Raw genomic sequence first — 14,253 nt, forward strand, 5'->3', positions numbered from 1 at the left:
TCAAAGAACTTCAGGTCTTTAGTGACTCGCAACTGGTTGTTTGCCAGATTGCAAAAGAGTACACTACCCACGAAGGTAACCTTTCTAAATATCTTCAAGTCGTTAATCAGTTATTTCCTTCTTTCAAAAAAGCCACGATACACCACTTCTTGCGTGACGAGAATCGTCATGCAGACAATTTAGCTTATTTGGCCACTCAAACACCGAACTGCACCCCTAGACAATTACTCATTGAAGTAGTTGACCGACCTGCTTATCAAGTAGACCATGTATTAGAAATCAGCGACCTGTGTCGCTCTCTGACAATCAGATGAGCCAAACATGGATGCAACCCATCATTGAATACATCTAACACGGCACGCTCCCAGAAGAGCGTACCAAGGCAAGACAAATCCCATATCAGGCGCGCCGTTACTGCATGCTCAATAACAAGTTGTTCAGAAAGTCCGCTGGCGGCCCTCACCTGAGGTGTATAAGCCCAGAACAAGGCCAACTGATTTTTGCTGAGATTCATGAAGGAGAGTGTGGAAACCATGCGGGAGGTCGCTCTTTGGCTCCCAAAGCGATCTCCCAGGGATACTTTTGGCCTCGTATGCAGATCGACGCTAGAGCATATGTACTCAAGTGCGTCAAATGCTAGACTTTTGGCCACCACATCATATAACCAGCTCGTGAGTTGATTAACATCGTGAGCCTTTGTCCATTTCACATGTGGGGCATAGACATCATGGGACCATTCATCCCACAAAAAATCACCGGCTTCCGCTTCGTCTTAGCTGCAACTGATTATTTTACTAAGTGGGTCGAAGCTATTCCACTAGCAAATGTCAAAGAATCACATGTCAGAAACTTCATCTGGACCCATATCATCACCAGATTTGGTTTACCGCACACACTGGTGATTAGGGCAGGGATCGGGTCGGATATGGTTATATCCGAATCCGAATCCGACCCGAACCCGACCGAATCCGACTAACCCGATCGGATAACACTAAAAATTCAAAAAAATCCCAAAAATTATATCCAAATCCGAACCCGAACCCGAACCCGACATACCCAAATCCGAATTCGACCCGAATACATAAACGGATACAAAAATCAACTCGAACCCAATATATTCGGTAATCGGGTTGGGTCGGATTTGGTCTACCCGACCCGATTCCCTGCCCTACTGGTGATGGACAATGGCTCCCAGTTCAAAGGCAAAACGGTCAAAGAATTAATGGCCAAGTGGAAGATCGTTCATGCATTTTCCACTCCCCAAGACGCTGGTAAGTAATGGTCAAGTCGGGTTTCAAGAACAAAGCAATCTTAGAAAATTTGAAGAAAAAGATTGAAAAGAACAAAAGCCAATGGCCAAATCAGTTAGAGAACATTTTGTGGGCTCATCGCACCACAGCTCTCTCAAGTACAGGCGAATCGCCATTCTCCTTGTGTTATGGCACAGAAGCCATTATTCCCACCGAACTGACAGTCACTACTACTCGGTCAGAACTTATCAAGTCTGGAGGCAACGACTCCATCTTAGCACGAGAGGTCGATCTGTTGGAAGAACGACATGACCTAGCCGCCATCAGAGTAGCATCCTATCAGCAAATTCTAAAAAAGTCATACAACAAGCGAGTGCATCCTCGATCTTTTCAACATGACGATCTAGTTCTGAAAAAGACTCAAGATGACTCCAAACTAGCACCAACATGGGAAGGCCCATACATAGTGGAACGCGTTGTAGGCAATGTAACGTACTTGATCAAAACCCAAGAAGGGAAATTATTACCACGACCTTGGAACACTTACTTGTTGAACAAGTTTTATCAATAAAATTACATCGTTGTATATTCCATGTTTTCTTTTGCTGTAAATTCAAGATTAATTTACTTATGTTTATTATCTACTCCATTTACTCGCAATGGCAAGTCACGCAATTCGCACCGCAAGCACGACCAGTACACTTGCACTATCGACACTTTTTGAAGTTTCAATGCTCTCAGTGAACAATGCACTTTCAAAAGCCAACACGCTCTCCGTGAGCAGAACGCTCTCTGGAGCTTACAGGCTCCACAGCCTCTCCGAGTCTCGCTAGTCGAGGACCTATACTTCTAGGATTGACTCAGCGAGAACGCTCTCAGTGAGCAATACGCTTTTATAAGCCAACACGCTCTCCGTGAGCAGAACGCTCAATACGCTTTTATAAGCCAACGCGCTCTCCGTGAGCAGAACGTTCTCTAGAGCTTACAGGCTCCACAACTTCTCCGAGTCTCGCTAGTCGAGGACCTATACTTCTAGGATCGACTCAGCGAGAACGCTCTCAGTGAGCAATACGCTTTCATAAGCCAACACGCTCTCCGTGAGCAGAATGCTCTCTGGAGCTTACATGCTCCACAGCCTCTCCGAGTCTCGCTAGTCAAGGACCTATACTTCTAGGATCGACTTTCGAGAACGCCTCGATGAAGCAATACGCTTTCATAAGCCAACACGCTCTCCGGAAGCAGAACGCTCTCGGAGCTTATAGGCTCCACAGCCTCTCCGAGTCGCGCTAGTCGAGAACCTATACTTCTAGGATCGATTCAGCAAGAATGCGCATAGCGGGCAATACGCTTTCTTAAGCTACTACGCTCCCCGTGAGCAGCACACTCTCTTACGTGCACAGGCTCTAGCGCCTTCCCAATCCACCTAGTGGAAAACTCTTAATTTAAGGCTCAGATCAACGAAAATGCTCCCATCAAGTTTTACATCATAACATCATGACCACAAAAGAAAGTGATAATTACGAGCGAAACGCTTCTTTATGCTAAGTCTCAGGCTCCTTAGCCCTTTAGCGAAACGCTTCTTTACGCTAAGTCTCAGGCTCCTTAGCTATAAGCATTCAAACAGAAACATGCACTCCATACACATTCAATAGAAATACTTGGCCAATGCCAAACAACTAGGTCCCTCGATCTACTGGGTCTACCCAGGAAATCCAGATCGGTATTTCTACAATTTAACAAAACATTGAATTGCCACTTTCGTGGAAACCAGTTCTCTATATCAAAATGGCGAACTGCTTAGGCAAGCCTGAAGACACAGCTCTATTGTTAACTCTCATATAAGAGAGGAGAACTTACAAAATATTCATAAACTTTCAACAACTGACAAAGACAAGAGGAGAATTCACAATCAAGAATCAGCCACAACATGCTTATCTTTCGGGGCAGCGCTAGTCGAAGGGGTGTGCCTGGCAGATCTCAACACCACAAGCATACCTGGGTCCTACTCCCCACCATCACTCACCTTTTTCAGCTGGTGATATTTCTCGTTCAGCCCGGCATATTGGACACAGGCCATGGTATACGCATCTTGCACCTTGCGCGCCACCCCCTGACATTGTTTGGTATACTTAGTCACTTTAGTTAGCTCCCCCTGTAGCTCAGTCATAGCAGTAACCAACACAGCGTTCTCGTTAGCAGCATCCCGATACTTCTTGGTCATCACCTCCAGTTTCTTCTTGTCAACTCCCCACGCAGCTCGCATACATCCCAACTCGACATGTGGGTTAGCGTCAGTATCAGTATGCTGCATAGCGTTCTTCAATTTGTCATACCCTGTAAGAAACTACAAGTACAATACTAAAGTTAAAATTGCCCAAGTAACAGAAACAAAAACATAACGCATGAAAAGCTCACCAAACAAGCAGCCATATCCATGGTCCCCAACAGCGTCTCCACATCTTCATCTTCCACCTCAGCCTTGTCACCATCCAACACGATCCCCTTCAGAAGACTGGTCGCTATGGGTGTCGAGTGGAAGCTGCAGTCAGAGCGTTTCACCGCACGCTTCTTCCTCGTCTTCCCCATATAATAGAATTCGCTCCCCACATCACCGAGACGCGGGGATGAGCTCTCACCAGCGACATGGTGACCTTGCCCCAGGTCGCTACGCTCCTCAACATGCCGATCGGTATCATCCACTCGTCGGGGCGACCTGAATACAATGCCCCAGTTGAACGACCTGATCTCCTAGGTCGCTTGTTACCTTTGGCATCTACAGCAATAACTTTTCTTTTACCACGGTCACCATGCACATGGGGAGGGAATTCAATTTCTTCCATTATCAGAGGAGAGGTCTCCCTCAAGCTTCCTTCTCCCCTAGTATATTTGCGGCACCTGGCCGTAGTGCAATCTAGGAGCGAGAATGACATTACGCAAGTTAACAACCAAAACACAAGTTTCTGTTCAAAAGCTGTAGCTAAAAAAGGAAGACAGACATACCTGAATAAGCAGCGAAGAAAATGAAGCACCACAGTTTGAAGAAGAGGAGATACAGCAACAGGAAGAGCAAATGGGAACAAATGCCTTTGCTTTTCTACGAATAGTGTTACTTATTATGCAATAATGTATCTTCCCTAGGTACATCATAATTACATCGAGACGCCAAACGTCAGACCACCTGGCAGCCATCATTGCACATCTCTAACCTCTCACTTGCCTACACGTGTCACGCACGTGCAGAAATGTTTCAATTCTCCAGAACGAAGAACTCGACCTACGTCCTACTATCTCTGCTGTTCCTCACGAGTCGCCAACCCTCGTTACATGCGACCTACAACGCTAAAAGACCTATTACGGATAGGACACTCATTCAAAGACCGCAGGTTACTTAAAGTCAACTACTTTCACAAGGAATCGTCTACGCAACCACACAGATATAACAATATCTCCATTCATACATTCAACCATACAAGATTCATACAAAGCAGATAAGCAAGTAATAAGCATAGCATATAAGCAAAAAGTGAGCTGCTAGGGCAGGCCCAAAACACAGTTCACATTTTAGCCGAGCTGCTGAGTCTACTAAAGAAATCCAACTCGGCTAACCAACATTTATCATCATATGGTCACCCCAGACTGATACAGGATACCAGGTAATCCAGTATTAACAAATAGAAATAAGAAATGCGAACTGCCCAGATTACCCCGGGACACCAGTTCTATTGTATCACAGCTTACAACCGTTTAAATCAACAGCCCTATATCACAACTCGCTAGTTCCAGGTATGACAACCAAACCTCCGGCCACCAGCGAGTCTTCAACTTCAGCTTCTTTCCCCTCGACCACTATTGACACACCATCCAAATCTAAACTCATAAGTACATCAGACACAGCAGCTTCAGCGCGAGGCACAACGACCTCCGGAGCAACTATGGAAGAAGTAGGCGCACCACTGGTATCTCCCTGTACCTGTGCCACTGAGGTACGAGGAGTCCCGCATTCATGCTTCTCTTTCAAAGCTTTATAATCAGCTTCTAGCTCAACAAAATCAGCATCCAGCTCATCATAAGCTTTGGTAGCGTCTTGAGCAACTCCCTTGCAGTGCAGGGCGTACTCATTCAATCTACCAATTTCCGCGCCGTGATTAACGTTCTTCAAAGACTGTAGTATCAGCTTCAGATCTTCCGCCTCAGTATCCTTCAGCATCTTCGCCAAACTAAGAGCTTGGTGCATTTTCTTCAGCTCTTCAAGCTCCTCGCGTTCCATCTTAACAGCGTCCTGAACATTCTTTAGCTCATCGGTCAGCTTCACCACAGTTTCTCTATCTGTCTCAGCGAACTGGGCAATCTCCTTCAGCTTCTGAAATCCACTCACAAGCTGCAGTCGCACACATATACTAATAATCAGTTCATAGCAAGTTTCATAAGCGAACATATAAATTAAAGCGGGACAATTCCACGTAACAGACATTGCGCGACTTCCATCCGCTTTAGGTTATCCCTTCTCATCCAGCTCCTTACGGTTGCCATCCAAAGCTATATGTTCAAGCAGACAAGCCGATACCTTACTCGACCTGAAGCTGCAATCAGTCCGCCTCACAGTTCACTGCACCCCATTGTCATCCAAATACACAAGTTGTGCTTCCAAGTCATCAGTAGTCATATTTTACTTCCCACTAGCCTTACGGGGACCCTTCGCCTTAGCTAGCGGACTAGGCTCTCGCACCACAGGGGATGAGCTCGGCCTAGCTCCAAAAGTAGCCAGGTCCAAAACCTGCTCCGGTCTCGCTCGAGTCTTGCGAGTGGCGATACCACCAATTCGACCACCACCAGAACCGCCCCCCGTGTTAGAACTCTCCCCCAGAACATGCCTCGCAGCTTTAGCAACCCTCGCAACGTCTTGCTTCGACGCGATCGGCTTTCCTCTTTGACGACCTGCTCCTTACACGAGGGTTGAGACCACCGACTCCAGCTCTACAAGAGCATCAATCGACCCACCTTCAGGTCGCCAGCTCGACCCACTTGCCCCTGAGGCACCAGCACCTCCTGAGGGTCGTCTAGAACTACCCAACCCTGGTTCCTATCCTCCCTGGTTACCAAGTCACTTGTACGTTTCTCCATCACTCCTCTCCTAGCTTGACCTCGAGCCCGGTCCTTTTGAACCCTTCTTTTCTCCTGGATTGTTGGACCCCCCTTTTCTACAAAGAAATGAGCTACTTCAGTAACTTCGCTTTGTTTTCAAGGCCGATTCAATTCAACAGCGAACCCTCTATCTCCCTCCGTCGGTTAAGTGTTTTATAGGAAAATCTACAAACAATGCAAAGACACAGGTCAGTTAAAATAATAGTAACTCACCCATTAAAACGACATGTACAAGACACTCCCACCCACCAGAGATATTGAAAATCCTAGTTTGCAACCTACATCTGCTAGAACAGTAGTTGCCAACTAGCAGCAACGGCCTCTTTGTCCAAGCCTCGTTGCTTACCCAGTCAATCACACCAGAACGCGTCGTCATAGTTTGCAAGCTAAAGTTGAAATTACTAGATTGCCTTACAACGAAGTGCTCAGTAATATCAGATACCCCTATGCGGTATTCGCCACTTGCATTCAGCAGGTAGAACACCTTGAACAGCCGCCAGGTGTTACCAACAAACTGACAAGGGGATTTCCAATAATGAGCTAGAAAGTCACAAACCAACTTTGAGAACGATATTTGCATATACACTTTCAACTGGCCCTCACAGATTATTACCCCACCATTCGGTGGGTTGTATTCTTCACTCCGCACATTTTCACTCGACCTTGGTTTGTATATCTCAGTCTGGTATATTTATCCCATAAGCTGCCCTCAGTTCGGGGAACGCACTCGCTGCAAAACGATTCACCGTCCTAGGGGGCAACCCACTTGAAGACGACCCTTCACTACGACCTGACGTGCTAGCCACAGCACCAACAGAGCCAGATCGTACACTACCCTCATCTCCCCTAACTTCCTCACCATGCTCAGATTAATTGCCAAGACTCACTGAATCTTCCTTATCATCCTCATACTCGCCACAACTTAAAGAGACCTCCCGAACCTCTTCAGATCGAGTATCGTCAGAGTCAGACATTTTTACATTTTCTCCTTACCAAATACCCAAGCTTAAACAATAAAACCTAACACCAACCTATCTACTAAACACACAACACTTGACTAAGAAGAAAGAAAATGGAAAACAGAAAGGCAGCAGCAGCAGAAATACTCACCTGAGAAACCTTAGCTTGCGGTTTTGCTGAAGAAGAAAATAGGAAGTAACTTTTTAGTTGTCCCAAGTTTGATTTTGTGCAACCCCCATTCAGTTACCAAGGAGTTATGATTACAACCTACGCCCTAGCCCACACACGTCTCTCAAGGACCTGTCTTTTCACGATTTCGGAAAATGCGGCGACACGTTTCTCTACCAGCTGTTACAATTCTGTCACGTGCTAACCACGTGACAACTTTTGTTTTTAATTAAATCGTCATACAACACAACTCGAACTTTACGGCGTGCCAATTGCTCCATTTACACCAGCCGCTTTTCCACTCATGCTCAACACGTATTGCCGCTTTTTCTCAGCAGATCGCTTCAATGTACATCACAATCTACTGAGAGGGGGCTGTGTAAGGGAGTAATATTCTCATTAAAGAATATTAAGCACGCGTTAAGCATAAGTAGAGATTGTAACGAACTCAGGACATCGTCCTCCAAGATCGACTTGTGAGCAGCTCGCGTCATGTAGGTGGTACACTTCAGCTCGCTTAAGAACGCTCCAAGACTACTGAACGACCTAGCACAGAACGCTTCGAATAAAGACACTTTCCCTAATCCAAGGGTAATCATTACCAAAGCCTTACCTATACTTCCAATTACCGGGAAATATGAACTACTGCACCCACTCCCAATGATCACCGCATTTTTACCAGAACCAACCTAACACACATTCATAATCTCCACCCTACATATGTACAAGAGAGTACACGTACATGTCTCGAAGATCAATACTCTCTTATGACTATAAATACCACCTACATGAACTACGTGAGACTTGATTCTTCTCTCCCCCCAGAATAGAGAGAAGATACGTAGGCAGCTCGCTACTTAGCGAACTTGGTCTTCCCAAATCCAAACCCCTTCTTCTTCCTCCTATATATGTAAAGGAAAAACACGCCTTTATACTTGGCCAAAAGATTGTAAGCGCGACTTTGCAGTTAATTGGAGTTCTGAGAGACTGTGAAAACAAATTTGTATGAACGAAACCTTATAGATTCAGAAATTGTGATGTAAATAGTCAAGTGAAGCATAAGTAGCAGCATCGACTTCCAAATGTTGGGACCCTCTTCATAGATTTCTCGAGATACATCTTTATGACTTTATCTTGTACAGCTTGATCACATGAAAGAGTAGAAGTTAGTTAATATGAAAGTACCTGGCCTTCATATGTCAAGCCTATAAAATAAGTCGGAAATAAAATAGAAGAAGAAGAAGAAGAACAACATCTTATATATATTTTTTACACGCTAGAAGTTTGTAATTATTAGTTTTGTTACATAAAAGAGTACATATAACAATAGAGATATCATAACAATCTATTCTAGGGAAGAGCAATGTGGGGCCACCACAATCCTCTCCGGGAGGGGGCTAGGGTACACCCGGGCATACCCTCAACTTTATTAAAAAAAAATAAAAAATATAGTTATCACTTAACTTGCTCTTACTTTAATCATTGAACCTAAGAAAGGAAACCTAAACAAAAGGGTGCACAGGTACTTGATGTATAGACATAGAATACCCTAAAAAAAAAAAAAAAAAAAAACCACCACTCAAACCAAAAAGCCCACCCATAACCGAAAAAACACATATATAAACCCAAACAAAGAAACCCCTCTTGTATTTATCAAATTAAAAACAGAAAGAAATAAAAAAAAAATGCCTCACGTACTCTACTTCTCCTGTCTCCTCCATTTTCTATTATTCTATATTAAAATTTAAGTCTTCTACTCTGCTTCTACCCAAACAAACACCTTTACACCTACTGATTTTGTGGAGGTAACTAGGTAGCCCTTATATTATTTAATTTTTTGTTGTTTTTTTTAATCTTTTTATACTGATTCCTTAACCATATTATTTAGATTTTTATATGTTTATGATTATTATTTTATTTTGTGAACATCATTGGTGGTTTATTTTAATTCTTGCAATTTCAATTAAATTGATTGGTGGTTGATTTTAATTGTTTAAATAGCTATGTTAAAGTATTTGATAAAAGTAAAAGTTGTTGCCCACTCAACCAACTAGAAACACAAATCATGTTGTTAGTGTTGAACTAAGATCCTCTTCAAAGCGAAGTCACCAAGAAACTGAGGATGGTGGTGTTGATCGAACAACCTATGTCAAAGCGGTTTCAAAATAAAAATCGTGAAGAAATTGACTTGTCTAGTCTTCCGGAAGACCCTGAATTGAGGAATAAGATTTCAAATTATCATCCTAATGATCATGACTCGGTGAGAAGAACATATTTCCTTAGGGGTCCTTGCCAGCCTAATCATATTTTTCCTCCAAGGACAATAGGCAAGAGGAACGGTCGCTTTCAGAAAGAGTGGTATGAAGAGTTTAGTTGGTTGGAATTTAGTATTCACAAAGATGTCACATTTTGTCACTATTGTTATCTCATTAAACCTGATCAGGGGGTGATAAAACATAAAAAGATAGTTTACCTACGAAATGAACGATGAAACTCAAAACATAAGTAAACTAAACTATTTTATGTGCCTATATTTATCAAAGATTCTACTCTCAATCTTATGAGATATAGTGGAGTAGATGATTCGTTCCACTCCTAGTCCTTCCGCATGCTATGCTCTCTACGCATAAGTAATCTACTCTAAGTCTAATGAGAGATTTACGAAAAGGCAACTAGACTACGATGCAACTACCCACAAGATGCAACTAGTCGACTATTAGAACAACTATGGGAATGCTACGTCGATTCTATGATAAGGAGTTAGAGGGGGGGTTGATTCCACCTTAACTCGACTTAATCCTACTAACGATGAATCGTCGTAATCCGAATTGAATCGCGAGAAAACTGGGTTACTCCTAATCCCTAATTACAGATGACATTTCTACCAATTCATAACTAGCATGTGAACGATTACACCCATTCTCATGGTGAACTAATCATTTCTAGAGTGGAAATGAAATTATGACGACTCTACGATAATCGGAATCAAGCTTTCATCAAGGCTTCTCAACCCCCTCTAATGGGGGTTTAGCCGAGAATCATCACGCTATCATTCCCAAAGGAATTCAAACAAGACACGATATAAAGATTGAAACTTTGTTTGTTTAAACTCAATTCAAAACTACTAATGCAATAATTGAATTAAACTAATAATGACAATTAATTGAATCTACGAATTGAAACTAAACAATTAATGGAAATCAAACTAACTTATGGAGAACACTATTTTATTAATCTAATGAATAATAAAACAATGATTCAAATACTAAATTAATAATCTAACTAATCTAAGTCTAGCTATCTACGTAATAAGGGAAATTAGATCTACACAATTGTAAATGACAAGAATCGAAATTGACAAACTAGCTATTTTATTAATCAAAGTAATTAAGAATAATGATTCTAAGAGTTTAATCTAAAACAAGAATTGAATTTAAACTAAACTTAATTTTATTACATGAAAACTAGATTTATAATTATCTATATTTTTAGGTCTAACTAGCTACCATTAACAAAGAGTTAAGCTTTGGTTTTTATGCTTTCAGATCCAAAAATCGTGCATGGGCTTGGAGCCATGTTTTGGGCCAGAGAATCAGGCCCAAAACCCAATTCTTTCAGTCCAAAAAGGCCTCTTCAATTGCAATTGGCTTCAACAGACTTTTCGTCCACTTCCGCTCCTCTGATTGGGTCAAGGCTTAAGCCATTGGAAATCTCTTTCCGAGCCGGTCGTTTTGACATAAGGTAGGCCCAATTCCAAGGTCTGAGTCCAAAGATACGGCCTTCGGAAATTCTACTGACTTTGTGTGCTATTTCGGCCCGCGTCGACTTTTCAGCTTTTGACCGGGCTTTAGAAAGGCTTTGTCTTCTTGAATCTTGGCCTTTAATCACGGAACTCCTTAGTAACCGACCTTTGCTCTTTTATCTCGCTAAAGTGGCACATTTCTGCACATAATGGACTTTGAAGCCTGAAATGCATAAAACACGAATCAGTGTTAACTCTTAATTATTACTCACATAATTGGTCTAAAAGTATGACTGTTACAGGGTTAAAACTATAGTTTTGGGCTCTTATCAGGGGTCACAAGGAGACGGAGATGATTTTTTCTCACACTAATTGAGAAAGGAAATCCAAATTAAAAGAGCATGTTGGAGGACCAAATAATATAATGCTCATAATATTGCTTACAGGGCAGCATGGGCATTGCTAAATCAAGAGCAACATATCGAAACATTTCTTGAGAGATAATTTGACCAAGTTTGAAGGGATTATCAAATACATCTAACTGCAATAATTGATTGTATTAGGCTTCTTTTGAGACAAAGTTTAGCTTTCCATGGCCATAATGAATAAGAGGAGTCAATCAATAAAGGCAAAAAAATTCATGAACTTGTACGATTTTTGAAAAATCATAATGAAGTCATTAAAAAAGTTCTTGATAATGCAAGCTTCTAAAAATCGGAAATTGACCTCGCCTAATATACAAAAAGAGATTGTGAATGCAACTGCTGTGGAAACTGTATGTACCAGTGTACTTGTACCCCTACGAACGACCATCATTGGGTACTACTATAAGCCGCCCACTAATGAGGCGTGCTTGCTTGCCCACTACTATGGCATTCCCGTTTGCCTACTAGTGAGGCGTGCTTGCTTGCCCGCTACTATGGCATTCCCGCTTGCCTACTAGTGTGACATTCGGGTATGCCCTCTATTGGAGCAATGACATTGCCCACTAATATAGCACCCAAGTTATATACAGCAGGTCCGGAGATATGTCAAGGGATTTTTTCCATATAAAGCTTTTGAAAAGATTTCATACAAAGAGGGAAATATCTCATCAAATAAGGAAAGAGTATTTTAAGCAATAAGAAGCTTAACATATTCATTTTCCTATAAATACCCAACAATCATTTCAAACAAAGAACTACGTGCATTTTTGAGACTTAATTCCAGAGAACGATTTGGATATGTAGGCAGCCATTGGTGGTACAGTCTCTCTCACTTCATATCAACCTCTCCAACAAGATCATTGGTGTGTTTGCGTGAGTTCTCACCCAAACATAATTGGCGCCGTCCGTGGTCTTTATTGACGGGCCCTCTTCCACATTACTTCTTCCAAGCACCATTAATGGCGAAAACTACAAGGTCCCAAGCGAACAAGAATGCAAGAACACAACAACAACAACAACAAGAAAATCCGGAAGTGCTAATGGATCAGGAAGTGATAGATCAACCTGCTGCAAAAGATCTGCAAGATCAGCCTTCGCAACTCCAAGTGCCACGACAACCCAGATCTAGATGTCTGCCACCTCAGGCTCCAGTAACTCACCTTCAAGATCTAGATGTTACAAATGCAAATGAAGTAGACCCAAAAAATATGGAGATAGGAGATGAAGACTTGCCTTTAGAAGTGCCGCGTCAGAGGTTCAAAAGAGAGAAGGAGCATAACAACTACTTGCAGAAGCAACTGGGCAAAGGGAAGCAAGTACAAAGGGATAACGCCGATGCTGCATCTTCCACACCGACAAGATCCCCTAGATTTGGTGAAAATTAGAGTGTATTCAACCGACTACAATTTAATTACGGTACATCCCATCCATTGGAGCCTGTCCCTGAGCATCATCAAAATCACTCAAGGTCAAGCAGACATTCATCCCATTCAAGAAGGCGATCCATATCTCGAAAATACCAACAACACTAGGCGTAGCCGTGGTCATAACATGACAAGATAATTAAATGTTGATCATAGCGCATCAGAAAGGTGGACAACATCCACCATAAGATGTAATGTTAGACGCCAAGATCAAGACCTCAGAGACGAATTGTAACATGACCTTAGACATGGATTGAATGCATCAAACCGATACAGATAGGTTAACGACGGTCAGCCTAGAATATGGCGACACCAAAGAAACGGCTCCCCAGTTCGACAACCTAGCCCGTTTTATCGGCATAGGTCTCGCAGCCCAAGGAACCAGCAAAATCTAGAAGTAAGCAACAACTGGGGGCGATCACACCGTAAGATGCAACATAGTGAAATCACTCCTCAAGTCGAAAGTCAAGAGGCCGTAGGAGCAGCATTTACGGAAAAACAAAGTAGAGACATTATCAAGAAAACAATGACTAATGCGGGTGTGGCTAAAACTCGATGGAAAGACCTTGCAATGAACGAAGATGTCGTTGGGCGATTTTCTCTGATTATACAAAATGCAAAACATCAAGACGGCTTCAAACAACCAGATCTTCCTAAGTTTGATGAAGCAGGAGGTGGCCCGAACGATCATGTCATGGAATTTAAAAGCAGACTCATTCTCTGGCATGGAGATGGTCCTCTCTTATGCAAACTTTTTCCATCGACATTAAAAGGAGAAGCTCTCCGTTGGCTTTCTGGCCTGCCAGCTCGTTCTATCACATCATTCTAAGAATTAGCAAGTCAGTTCATAGATCGGTTCAAGCATAATTGGACACATCCTAAGGATATCAACATCTTGCTAAATACTAAGCAATAAAAGGACAAAACTCTGGCAAAGTTTGTAATTCGTTTCCGCCAAGTGTATGCAGAGGTTACTGATGTCCCTGACATAATGATCGTTCATGCATTTAAGGAAGGAATACATTTCGATAAAAATGGAATTTACAATTCCCTTGTTCGAGACCCCTCGCAATCCAAGTCCGATTTGTTTACACGAGCACAACAGTTCATTAACGTCGAAGAAGATGTTATAGCAAAAGCCT

Source organism: Coptis chinensis, chromosome 3, assembly GCF_015680905.1.
Source record: "Coptis chinensis isolate HL-2020 chromosome 3, ASM1568090v1, whole genome shotgun sequence".
Lineage (NCBI taxonomy): Eukaryota > Viridiplantae > Streptophyta > Magnoliopsida > Ranunculales > Ranunculaceae > Coptis > Coptis chinensis.